The sequence below is a fragment of the Perca fluviatilis genome, chromosome 8 (genome assembly GCF_010015445.1).
Source record: "Perca fluviatilis chromosome 8, GENO_Pfluv_1.0, whole genome shotgun sequence".
NCBI lineage: Eukaryota > Metazoa > Chordata > Actinopteri > Perciformes > Percidae > Perca > Perca fluviatilis.
In genome coordinates, this window is record NC_053119.1 from 30,979,595 (window position 1) to 30,991,934 (window position 12,340).

At 39.6% G+C, this 12,340-nt stretch overlaps 1 long non-coding RNA gene across 1 annotated transcript; it reads left to right on the plus strand.

Moving 5' to 3' along the window:
* Positions 1-10,075: 10,075 nt before the first annotated feature.
* On the plus strand, positions 10,076-11,131 carry LOC120564546. Its single transcript, XR_005640115.1, has 4 exons — positions 10,076-10,118; positions 10,279-10,442; positions 10,672-10,767; positions 11,085-11,131. It is a non-coding gene; the product is annotated as an uncharacterized LOC120564546 (long non-coding RNA).
* Positions 11,132-12,340: the final 1,209 nt, after the last annotated feature.

Here is a 12,340-nt window from a genome sequence, read left to right on the forward strand (position 1 = left end):
TGACTGTTCTCTTAAGGTTCCGGATTTTGAGACGCTTACGCAAGCAACTCAGCTTTGTTGGGATTCGCCCGTTTTCAGAGGCAGTTTCAAAATATGAGATTTTCATAGTAAAGGGGTGTCAGTGGGATTTTGAGCTTCTATGTATGTCCTATTTACCCACCAAACTATCGTTATTCAACTATGACAGGGTAAAATCGGTTTTGCATTCTATCACCCCTTTAATACATCGCTGCGATGTATAGATTGCGATCATAATAAGACGTCCAGACGCTCAATAAACGATTCTTCCAAATGACACGTGAACAACTGAGGAACTTTTAATACATCTCACCGACATAGTTAATATATCGCTGCGATGTATAGATTGCGATCATAATAAGACGTCCAGACGCTCAATAAACGATGCTTCATTATGACCCGCGAACAACTGAGAAACTGTTAATGTATCTCACCGACATAGTTAATACGTCGCTGCGATGTATAGATTGCGATCATAATAAGACATCCAGATGCTCAATAAACGATGCTTCATTATGACCCGCGAACAACTGAGGAACTGTTAATGCATCTCACCGACATAGTTAATACGTCGCTGCGATGTATAGATTGCGATCATAATAAGACATCCAGATGCTCAATAAACGATGCTTCATTATGACCCGCGAACAACTGAGGAACTGTTAATACAGCTCACCGACATAGTTAATACGTCGCTGCGATGTATAGATTGTGATCATAATAAGACGTCCAGACGCTCAATAAACGATCCTTCATTCTGACCTGCGAACAACTGAGGAACTGTTAATGCATCTCACCGACATAGTTAATATGTCGCTGCGATGTATAGATTGCGATCATAATAAGACGTCCAGACGCTCAAAAAACGATGCTTCATTATTCTTCTTTATGACCCGCAATCAATTGCAGACGAAGCGATAAATTGCATACGTCGTGCCGACGTATGTGTGCTTACTGGGATAGCAAGAGAATAAAATTATTTTTAGGCTGATAACAATTTTGTTAAAAACAATACTTTTGTGCTTGATTTCGTTTTTTTAACTGTATTAGGTGAAAATACTTAAAACAAGAATCTATCAATAGAACGATTTTCACAACTAAGAAAATTCACTTGTTTAATTTCTAACAAGTGTCTCAGTCCAGTGTACAAATCCTACCGTTACACCCCCACGCCAGTAGGGGAAGACAGTGCCTCTACTCTCAGGTGACCGATTCAAGTCCTGTCCTGACTTCCGTTTACAATACCGGTACACACACCTGGCTAACAGGACAGACAAAAGATCCGTTCGCTTGGTCCCAAATTCGAACTGAAATACTACCATTGACTAAAACCTATGCTGACTACACTTCACCGACGGTGTTATAACGCAAGGTAGGACGAAGATACCAAAGAAAGACATTGTCGGCTGTCAACAGTAAAGACTTTCCTCCGCTCAAGACTGCTAGCCCGTATGCTAACGCGGGAAACAAGTTAGCTTTCCACAGCTAGCTAAGCTGCTAGCCCTAGTATGGAGGATACATCAAAGTTGGCCACAGAGACTGAACCTTCCCTCGGTGATGTTTTAACCACCATAAGGAACCTGGACAACAAGGTGAGAGATTTTGTAAAACAACTTAAAGAAAGCTCCGACATGGTTGCCAGCATTATACAGGCCGCGTAGCGTCGAAGCTGAACTCAGTCGGACTCACTGAATGCACGTCCAAATTGGAGGCTGTAATTCACCATGTGTTCTATTAATACATCCATGGTATTATCTTAGGATACATCTGAGGGATGGCTGCTGTAAAGCCCGTTACACAGATTTAACATCATTAGCGTTTCCCAAAACTGCCGGGGCTATCAAGCTAAACAATGGAGTTAGTTAACTAGCTAGGTAGCTAGCTAACGTTAACGTAATATCCTACATGTCCCTAAGAGCCGATGTGGGTTTAGATTTAAACACTTATCTTACGATACATCCGAGGGCTGTATGCTGTAAAGCCTGTAACGTGCATGAGAGATAAAGCCATGGATGTATTAACAGAAGCTCTGTTCACAAAACTGCAGGCTAACCTAGCATAACATAATGATTACACCTCCTTGGTTGTCTAAATGCATCCATTGTTTATTTAGATAATCATGGTAAGACCTTAAGTACAGACTACATTATTTACACTTCATATATTCTTTTTGCAATCAGTACAAATTGTATGGTCTTTTATTTCAGATGAATCCATTCCACAAGCAAGAAAGCATTTAAGAAACCAGTCATACTTCCTACCATGGAACTACTGAAATTCAACCTGGTGCATATCACGTGACTGTTATAATGTATAACAACTAAAACCATTAATTATTCCATAGCCATGAGGACCTCCATTACCCGCATGGCACAGCGGATGGACACATTTGAGGAAAAGATGGATGAGCTGCTCATGCTCTTAAAGGGGTGATAGAATGATTATATAGGGTATTTCACACTGTTCCTTATGGTCTCCTAATGGGGTATGTAACATTGGTTGGGCTGAAAATGGCCTGGTTGATATTTTATTGGCCCTTATGCATCCCTGTGTTTTGGCCCTATTTGTAACAAGAGCTTTTCTTCCAAATATGGTATGGTCATGAATATTTAGATGAGCTGCTCGCTGATTGGTTGAGCGACTTGCCATACGCACATATTAGAGACGCGCGCTGATTGGTTGAGCGAATCCCTAATACACATACATTAGAGAAGCGACAGAATCTCATATTCCAGACACTGCAATGTTTCATTACCAAATTCACTTCTGAGACTTTTTTAAGCGAGAAATCAACTATATAAAGCTGAAATATGGCGGTGGGGCGTTTTACAAAATTTGATGGCTAATTGGAAATTTGGTAAGACGTGTCGGACTTTAGGAGCTCCACACAGTCTGACGAGAAAGCGGCAGCCTTCTGGGCTCCATACCCAGGGCAAAGTCACCCTTTGTGGATACTGCACTACGGGCTCCGCGGCCAGCGGCTGGCATAACTATAATATATTTACGGGTTTGAATTTCGCTACGCCACTTTGATTTTAAGGCATTTTTATGAACGTGAGGCGTCTTTGTAGGACGCAGCAGCTGCTTGCAATATGTCCCATTCATTACAATGGGGAAATACCGAGCTAGCTAGCTACACTGTCGCCACAACTAAATTATATATACAGTTTGAATTTCACGCCCACTTATACAACATCATTCCCCAAATGTCTTATAAAGCTAACCGGTCCGTGTCGTTTGATTTTAAGGCATTTTTACGGACGCGGCGTCTTTGTAGGACCAGCAGCTGCTTGCTATATGTCCCATTCATTACAATGGGGAAATACCGCGCTGCTAACTAGCTACACTGTCGCCATAACTAAATTATATTTACAGTTTGAATTTCGCACGCCACTTATATAACATCATTCCCCAATGTCTTATAAAGCTAACCGTTGTGTCCGATTTCATTTTAAGGCATTTTTTATGAATGCGGGGGTCTTTGTAGGACCAGCAGCTGCTTGCTATATGTCCCATTCATTACAATGGGGAAATACCGCAGCTAGCTAGCTACACTGTCGCCATAACTAAATTATATTTACAGTTTGAATTTCGTCACCCCACTTCTATAACATCATTCCCCAATGTCTTATAAAGCTAACCGTTGTGTCCGGATTTGATTTTAAGGCATTTTTATGAACGCAGGCGTCTTTGTAGGATCGAGCAGCTGCTTGCTATATGTCCCATTCATTACAATGGGGAAATATCGCAGCTTGCCTAATTTCTCGCATAACTAAAGTATATTTACAGTTTGAATTTCGTCACGGCATGAAGATAACAGGTTCCTCAAGGTCTTACAAAGCTTAGCTAACACTTGTCCGGATTTTGGATATCAATTGAATGTATTTTTGTGAATGTCAGAGTTAGGAGGAGGCTAGCTAGCTCTCATTGATGGACTCCATCTCACCGCGGCTCTATCAATGAGACTCGCGGACAAGAGGCTTTATTTCCCCGATTGTTTGTTTAAATAACTCAACACACATACCCATTATAAGATTAACTGGAACCTCCGGGCTGCGGGTAAAAGATTGCCGGCGTAACAAGCTCGCTGACACTGCGCGCCAGGGCGCGATGTAGCAACCCAGGCATCACCAACACCGGCACTAAACTCCGACACACAGTCGGAGAAAATTTGCAATTAGCCATCCTTTTCGTAAAGCGGCCCATATTTGAGCTTTATATGGTTAATTTCTTCGCATAAAAAAGTTTCAGAAGTTAATTTTGTAATGGAATAGCAGAGATCTCGTGTGACCTAGCTAGATTCAGAAGACTACCTGATCTCAGGTCAGTTGTGTAGCCTATGTAAATATAGCGTGACTGTTCTCTTAAGGTTCCGGATTTTGAGACGCTTGCGTAAGCAACTCAGCTTTGTTGGGATTCGCCCGTTTTCAGCGGCAGTTTCAAAATATGAGATTTTCATAGTAAAGGGGTGTCAGTGGGACTTTGAGCTTCTATGTATGTCCTATTTACCCATCGAACTGTCGTTATTCAACTATGACAGGGTAAAATCGGTTTTGCATTCTATCACCCCTTTAAGGAGCTCCTAGTCACCTCCCTCTGCTCCAGTCGATGACGTGTTGCTGTCGCCCTGCTCAACAGTCATCGAGCTGCAGGAGTTCAACAGGAGTCTCGGTCAACAGGAGAGGAGGAACAAAATGGTAATTAAGTGGCCCTGCCCTAAGATAACACTATATAATTGCATAAATTAAAATATCATTATAACTGAACTGACTTCTCTTACAAAATGAGATTGTACAAGCTCTCCACTTTGTTCTACATGTGTAATTTGTATTTCTATATTTGTTTTACAGCAACTTTTTCTGACAACCTTTCAACCAATGACGTTGTAAAACCGTATAGCCTGCAGGCGCAGGAAGAAACGAAAGGCCGCCAGGTAGGACCTGACAATCTGCAGGGTTATAACAGGCAGGTTTTATTTTATTGTTCACATCAGTATTATTCGTAGCTTGGCTGATAAGTGGTTTTAATTTGACTTGTAACTTTGCTTCTTCTTGCTACTCTAGCAGCCTCAGAAAAACTTCCCCGCGCTGACTGCAGCAGACGTGGAGGACCCCCCAGTGCTCCCCCTCACAATATCCAACAGCCTAGTGTCAAAGGTCGACTCATTCAAGTTTCTGGGCTCCATCATTTCCCAGGACCTGAAGAGGGAGTCCAACATCCTTAAAAAGGCTCTGCAGAGGATGTACTTCCTACGGCAACTGCGGAAGCATGGCCTACCACAAGAGCTATTGGCCATCTTCTACACTGCTGCCATCCTCCTGCCTCCTCCCCTCTGGCGGGCGCTACAGATCCCTGCACACAAACAACCAGACACAAGAACAGCTTCTTTCCCTCTGCCATCACTCTCCTGAACTGCTGATAAGTGGGGTCATCCCCACTTTGGCCATTCACCTACACATTACATACTTTATCATTCCAATATGCATCTTGCACACTACATTTCTGCCCTGTAAAGGCAAAAGACCTTAACTTGCTAGTGTGAAACTGAGAAAAATGACTTCAAAGTTTCTGTTTTGTCCAGACAAAAGTATTATAGGTAAAACTCCCAAAATTTGACAACTAGTTGCTATAATTAAGAAATGTTTGTATGCAAAAAATCTTGAGCTCAAAATTGACCTTTAATCCTTGTTTGGCAGTTCCTGTACTCTTCCTTTGTATCCTGTGCCAAAAACAAGGAGTCATGCAAAGGCAAAAGGCAGTAACTGACATATAATCAATATTTGCTTGCTGTTCACCATACTTCCATTATAAGAACACCTAACCAAGGTCTAGTCATCATGTTATTTGTTTTAAATTATATAGAAAACCTTTGCTTGTTCCTATTTACTGCTATAATGATCAGGATAGTGTGGCAACACTAACACAGTTTAACAGTATGACAGATAAGTAACTTTGCAGTACAGTATGAAAAAATACAAGAAGTATTTTCTCAATAAAGATAATTTAATTATAATTGAATACAAAGGTATATTTATTGTTTAACAATAAATATATAATGTTTAACACTAAGGGCCACCAAACTGCTTAAGATGCACAGTCAACAAGCTCGACTTGGATTACTACTTTTTAATTCTGAGATAACATTTAGGTTAGCATACTTTGTACGGACGTTAGCAATAACTAGCTTAGTGCTTTTATGGATTTATGGATGTGTGAGATTTGACATGAACACCTGCAAGAAGGAAATATAGCTCAAACACGTATGGATTGTTGTGGATACAACAGATGACGTGCTTTGCTATGGATTATATCTTCCATGGATTATATCGGATTGCATGGAAAGGTAGGATGCCAGCTGTGTATTTAATAATTGGTTTTCAGCGTCTGATGTGAGGCTCCGCCAAGTGAGGAGGTGTGTCAGCATCAACGTTAGCGCTGTAGCTAGCAATGTAGCTAGCTCTGGGCTGTCACTGACAGAATAGGAATCATCACTTTATTTGATATGTCATGTGTATGTTACGTGGTTTGGTGACAATTAAAAGCAGCAAAGTAGGCTATGACAAGGCTAGAGTACAGTAAGATCACGGCGGTACAGTAACCTCTCTCTTGATGCCTGGCTAAACAAAGTCAGAACACTCAACTTCAGCGTGCAGAGATCCGTAACAGCTGTTACGGCGTTCTGCTGTGGTTTCTCGTATGGTGTTGTATGTTACGGTTGTCTTTATTTTCTTGGTAAAACAATGAAATTGACTCACGATATTTATTCACATGATAAAGGAGGTCTCAAATACCCCAAAAGTGACATTAACTCATTTTTGCCCAAACATGTTTTTCCTTTGTAGGGCAGATTTGCATTCTACATTTATACAATATATTGTGTTAATGTGCCTATATCTATGTTGTCTCTCTTGTGCAGTATGTCTATATGGCAAATAAAACGGATTCTTATATAAAAATGTTTTTTTTTATTTTTTGGTACCATGGTTTAGTTTTTTAAAGGTTATGGGATTGTAAAAAATAACGTTAGAGGAACGTTCCATAAAGGTTGCAACGGTGGGGGAACGTTCGGGGAACGTTCGGAGAACGTTTGATGTAACCAAAACCAACTTTCCATAATAACCAAAACACAACCAAAACCTAACCTTCAGGGAACGTTCGCGCAACCAAAAACGAACGTTCCCAGAACGTTCTGGGAACCAAAAATTGTTAGCTGGGATGGCCTGTAATATGCACGTAACCCACACCACAAATTTTATCCAAGAGGTTTAATTTTTTTTTTATCATATGCACATAAAAACTAATTTCTGCGTATAAATTGCACAATTTGTGCTATAGATGCTCACTTTCGAGAGATTGTGTTAGAATAACACAGCACTGCAGCATAAAGATCATTTGTTTCATTTATTATTAGTTTAGACATGTACAAAGTGGTGGAGTTCATAAAAAAAAAAGAAGTGGAGCTGGTCCCGAGTGTTTGGGTTCGGAATGGAGTGTGCTTCTGGCCACAGCTTAAGGGAATGTCCCTACACTCCACAATAAAACAGCAGGTGATGCCAAGTCAAGACTGGGTGTCCTGGGAGATTCGAGAGCTGTTCACTACTGGTATGTTGGATATCTCTAATTCATGTATTCTTAGGAATGATTATAGTGATTTAAGATATAATTTATCTTTTTTATTTAAACAGATAACTATGAGGAAGGAAGGAGGAAGCTTCGAGAGGCTGAGGTGCAATCTGACCTTCAGTCAGAAGCAGAGGAGCCAGGCCGAAAAAAAGCAAGTCGTAAAATGTAGGTGTAATATTTTTTATAATATTTGTTATCTGTTGTCTCATAATAAAGTGGTTTTCACATTACATGATTTGCTCAGTGCACTGAAGTGACACAAATTACTTCATTTAAAAAATATATATTTTAAAGGCCAAACTGTTGAGCTCATTTGTGATGGACTCTGAAGAAGATGAAGAATTACAGCAGCACTGTAAACCCGAACGTTCAAAGTAATTAAATAGATTAAGTAGTGTATACTCAAAGTTTTAGAACAAGTTCTACTAACTTAATTTTGTCAAGTTGGTGTAACATGTTCTTCCTTTTTGAGTATTGTTAACTAATATTTTTTGATTAAATGGAACTATTTTGTGTATAAGTAAGCATAACTTAAAAACATAACTTAAGTACAATGTAATAGAATTGAGTAATAACATACTAAGAATGATAAAGTCCTGTTATTTCTATTGTTTAAAATAGGGATGATTTAAAAATAAACTGAATTTATATAGCACATGTTAAAATACAATAAAATCTCAAAGTGCTTTACCAAATAAGTAAAATCGATCATAATAAATAAATTGCAATAGCAAATGGTCTGAAATGCATTAGACATTAGTGGAGGACAAAATGTATTTATTTTATTTATTTTTTGCTTCATCAGTTTAATGTAGCCCATATATTCTTTTTATTTTTATTTAAGCAGCTGCAGGGATAATTTTGTATTGCGAGTTAATCTCTGATTCAACCTGCGAAGCAGAAGGTGGCGCTAATTTGCACACTACACTGATTCCTTACCGCTCTTTGGAAAAACACAGAAGAAGAAAAGTTTGAACAACGCAGCAAGGCGGGAAGCAGCAGACAGTAGGGTTGCAGAAACTACCCCGCCAGCAGAAATCAGGCTCACTGGACTTACTGTAAGTTTTGAATGTTAATATTCATTCGCTTTTTTATTTTTTTATACATTTTTATGTGTTTGTCTCAGAGAGCGAGACCTTCTTCAAGCCCCCGCCCTTCACTGGCTTATCACGGGAGTCTTGTAGGGATTGGCAACTTGTCAGATATAGGTTAGCTGCTAAAGAGGCTAGCTAGCCACTAACGCAATGATACTATCAGAGACTATTTAGAAGGACTTTGACGTTACGCACTCGCAGCAAAGCAACAGCGCCTAGCTACCACTAACCGACTCCCTGAAGAATTTGACGACGGATGAATCTAGTAATCACACGCTCATTCCCCGCTTAAAGGTGGTGTTAGAAAATTAGTTGTTAGTAGAAGCACTAACAGACACCTGGTATGTTAGTAGAAGCACTAACAGACACTTCATATGCGATAGTTAGTTTTTTGTTGATGGAAACTTTCAATAGTGCACAAAAGAGCATAAACGCCTCAAACTGAGTTCCTACACTGCAAGTCCGCGCTCTCTGTGTAGCTTCTAGGGACGCTAGTTTTAAATTCTTTGTGAGCAGACTGTCTGAGACACGGAGATTGCTGTTAACAGAACGAGTCAACTGCCCGTGCCTGCCTACTTGTGTTGCCTCGGTTTTAAAACAAACGACCCTGCTGGAGGCAAGCTGCTTTTCATGACAAAGATGAATAAAGTAAAAACCCTTAATAGTAAAGCTTTGGTTTGTAGATATGGTATTATTGTTGATTAACCATGCACAAAGGTTCAAGTGTGGCTGCTTTTCTTTACAGTAATGTTAATTTTGCTTGATGGCTTTAGTAACTTGACACTTATGGGGATTAAATGAAAAGATCATTAACAGGGAACATTTATAAATGGAAGTATTTATAATTTGACACTCTTTGAATGCTTTTAATTGTTCAGTTTCAGATCAGTTTATGCCTTTGCATCTTGCTGTTTCAGTTTCAAGAAGTTAAGGAAGATAACTGGAGATGTGATAACGATACCAGGTAATCCAATGAATGTGAATTCTTCTATCACCCCCACCTCCCCGCCCTCTAAATACCAATAACTTGATTTGGTTTTTTTTCTCAGACAAGGTTTTAGTGTGGTAACCCCCAAATCATACGCACTCCCACATACACACATCATTGTTTTTTTCTACTTGCCTGTTTGATCAAAAATAAAGTGTTTTGCTGTATTTAAGTCAACAATTAATGAATGTGTTCTGTTACACGAATACTACTAATCATATTTTACTTAACTTTGTATTTGCTTGCAAAAATTGTTGAAGAAGACAGAGAAGAAACTGCCCCTCATTAGAAAGATGATGGAGACCACATTTCTACGCGACAGACCATAGTGATGTCCTGCCCACCAGTGAACCGACCTCATGGACCTCTGGCCTGCTCTCAAAATAGAGTCTGAGGTAATATGGATCAGCTCTCTCTTTTAAAGTGAAAATTGTGATTCTTACTCATTTGGCTGATATTTTTGCTTTATTAATGTGTGCAAGATTCTTCAAATTGAACTGTTTTTTTTAATAAGTGTTGTTGCTGTATTCTCCTCTGGCTGTTATTTCTATGTAGTTGTATGCAGAGTTCCAGCGGATTACAAATCAGAACCTGCCCAACACGTGCTATGCTGAGCTTGACCGCTATCTTCCTCGACTGATGACCTTATTCAGAAGGCATCAAAAACTGGGAAGACAGCAGATGCTCTGGCTGAAATTTTAAAAATCCACGATGAACAGGTAAATAGATTTTTACACATTTCATAGGTTGAACCAGTAGAACATTGAACAGGTTCAATGATTGAAATGAGCTTTTTGACTTTTGCAATTAGTCCACTTTGTTTGCCATTTGTCTGATTGCATTAAAGATGTTAACAGGTTATTTGTGGACATATGTTCTGTTTGGACTGTTTAAAATCAGCTTTATGTAAACTCTTCAGTATATGCAATTCTGTTTTTATCTGAATAGGAAATCCATGACATACACACCAAGCGCACTACTGTTCTCCACGTCCTTCCTGTGTATCTGCGCGAGGACGTCTCTGGATGTTTAAGAAACTGCACAGTGAGTCTCCTTAAGTCACTAACAGATTCTGCTGTGTATTATCTAACCCGTAAATACTAACATTTCAATGTTCAGTAAAACATTTTCTTGTAAATGTCCTTGGTTTCAGTCAGCACTTAGATTCTCTGGTATTTTGGCTGATTCATGTGTGCAGAACATGGATCTTATGTTTTTCAACTCTTACAATGAGACCCAGGTCTCTTTTGTAAAAGTGGTATTGGATTTCAATGGGACTTGGTTAAGGAAAGACAAATTATGTCATCTGTTCTGTTCCATGTGTTAGTTTGTGATTAGTATCTCTTTTTTCATTCATTCAGGATGAGTCCGATGAGCCAGAGCTTGATGGTGTTGCAGTGGGCCTCATTACTTTCATCGGGGTCCATGACGCAAGTCCAGTTCACTACCACCCTGTGAGAATCACTGTCGTCATTGAAAGTGATGCGGCCGTCGTCGTTTTCCCAGACTTGGCGATGCCTTCCTGGTAATCTGTGGAGTGATCTATGCACTACACCTCAGCTATCCCAAAGCACGACCAACACTTTTGAATTCACTCAAAAGATTTAACTTGGTCTAGAAAGTGGTAAACTATCCCCGAGGTTGCAGACCCTCAAGAATGAATTAATGATGTAGAAACTCATCTGAAAAAAGGCTGCAGGGTAAAGCATTTAAAAGGCTAGTTCAAAGTTATCTCCTTTTGTCTAAATAATGCCTCAAAAAGTTACTGCACTACTGCAGGTGTTCAGCCAATAGGCCCAAACTACACAATATGCCTTTGTTCTCATTAATATAATGCAAAAGTAACGCTAATGTTTTGTATGTTTTAATGTTTTTCTTAACCATTGTGGGCCCGCGCGCAAGATGACTCACATTTCACTGTGCATTTGATATGGTTTGTAAAACATTTACATTTTAGAGTTTTAAGTGAAAATGTTCTTAAACTCTATAGAATTTTTAAAATTTCCTCCAAATTGCTGCCCTGTCGCCTTACTGAGGAATTAGCAAGGAAGCCAAAAGCAGTGTTTTTTCTTTTATAGCTGTAACGAACGATAATTTAATTTTGGTATTATTGTTTTTGATTACCCCGATTATTTTCCTGACTATCTGATTAGTTGTCTGGTCAATATCAGAAATGTGTGATAAATATTTATTTCCTAGGGCCTTAAAGAAACATGCCTACCGTATTTTCCGGACTATAAGTCGCCTCCAGTGTATAAGCGCATCAGTCAAAAATGCGTCATGAAGAGGAAAAAACATATATATGTCGCACGGACTATATGTCGCATTTATTTAGAAATGTATTTCACAAAATCCAAAACTACACAATAGCACCCAGAACAACAGGCTGAATACGGTAGGTGTCCGGTATGTTAACGTAACACATTAACAGTTATTAAACTATACAATAGCACACAGAACAACTACCAGGGCGTGGCGACGTAGCGCGTAACTGCACCGTTGACAAGCCTCTCCCAGCAGCACGTTGTTCAAGCACCCATGTGTGACTCGTTCCTCCAGCTCTGGCCATCTTGCTTACAAGCCCGCGATAAGCCGATTAGCTTTCTTTGTTTTCTTC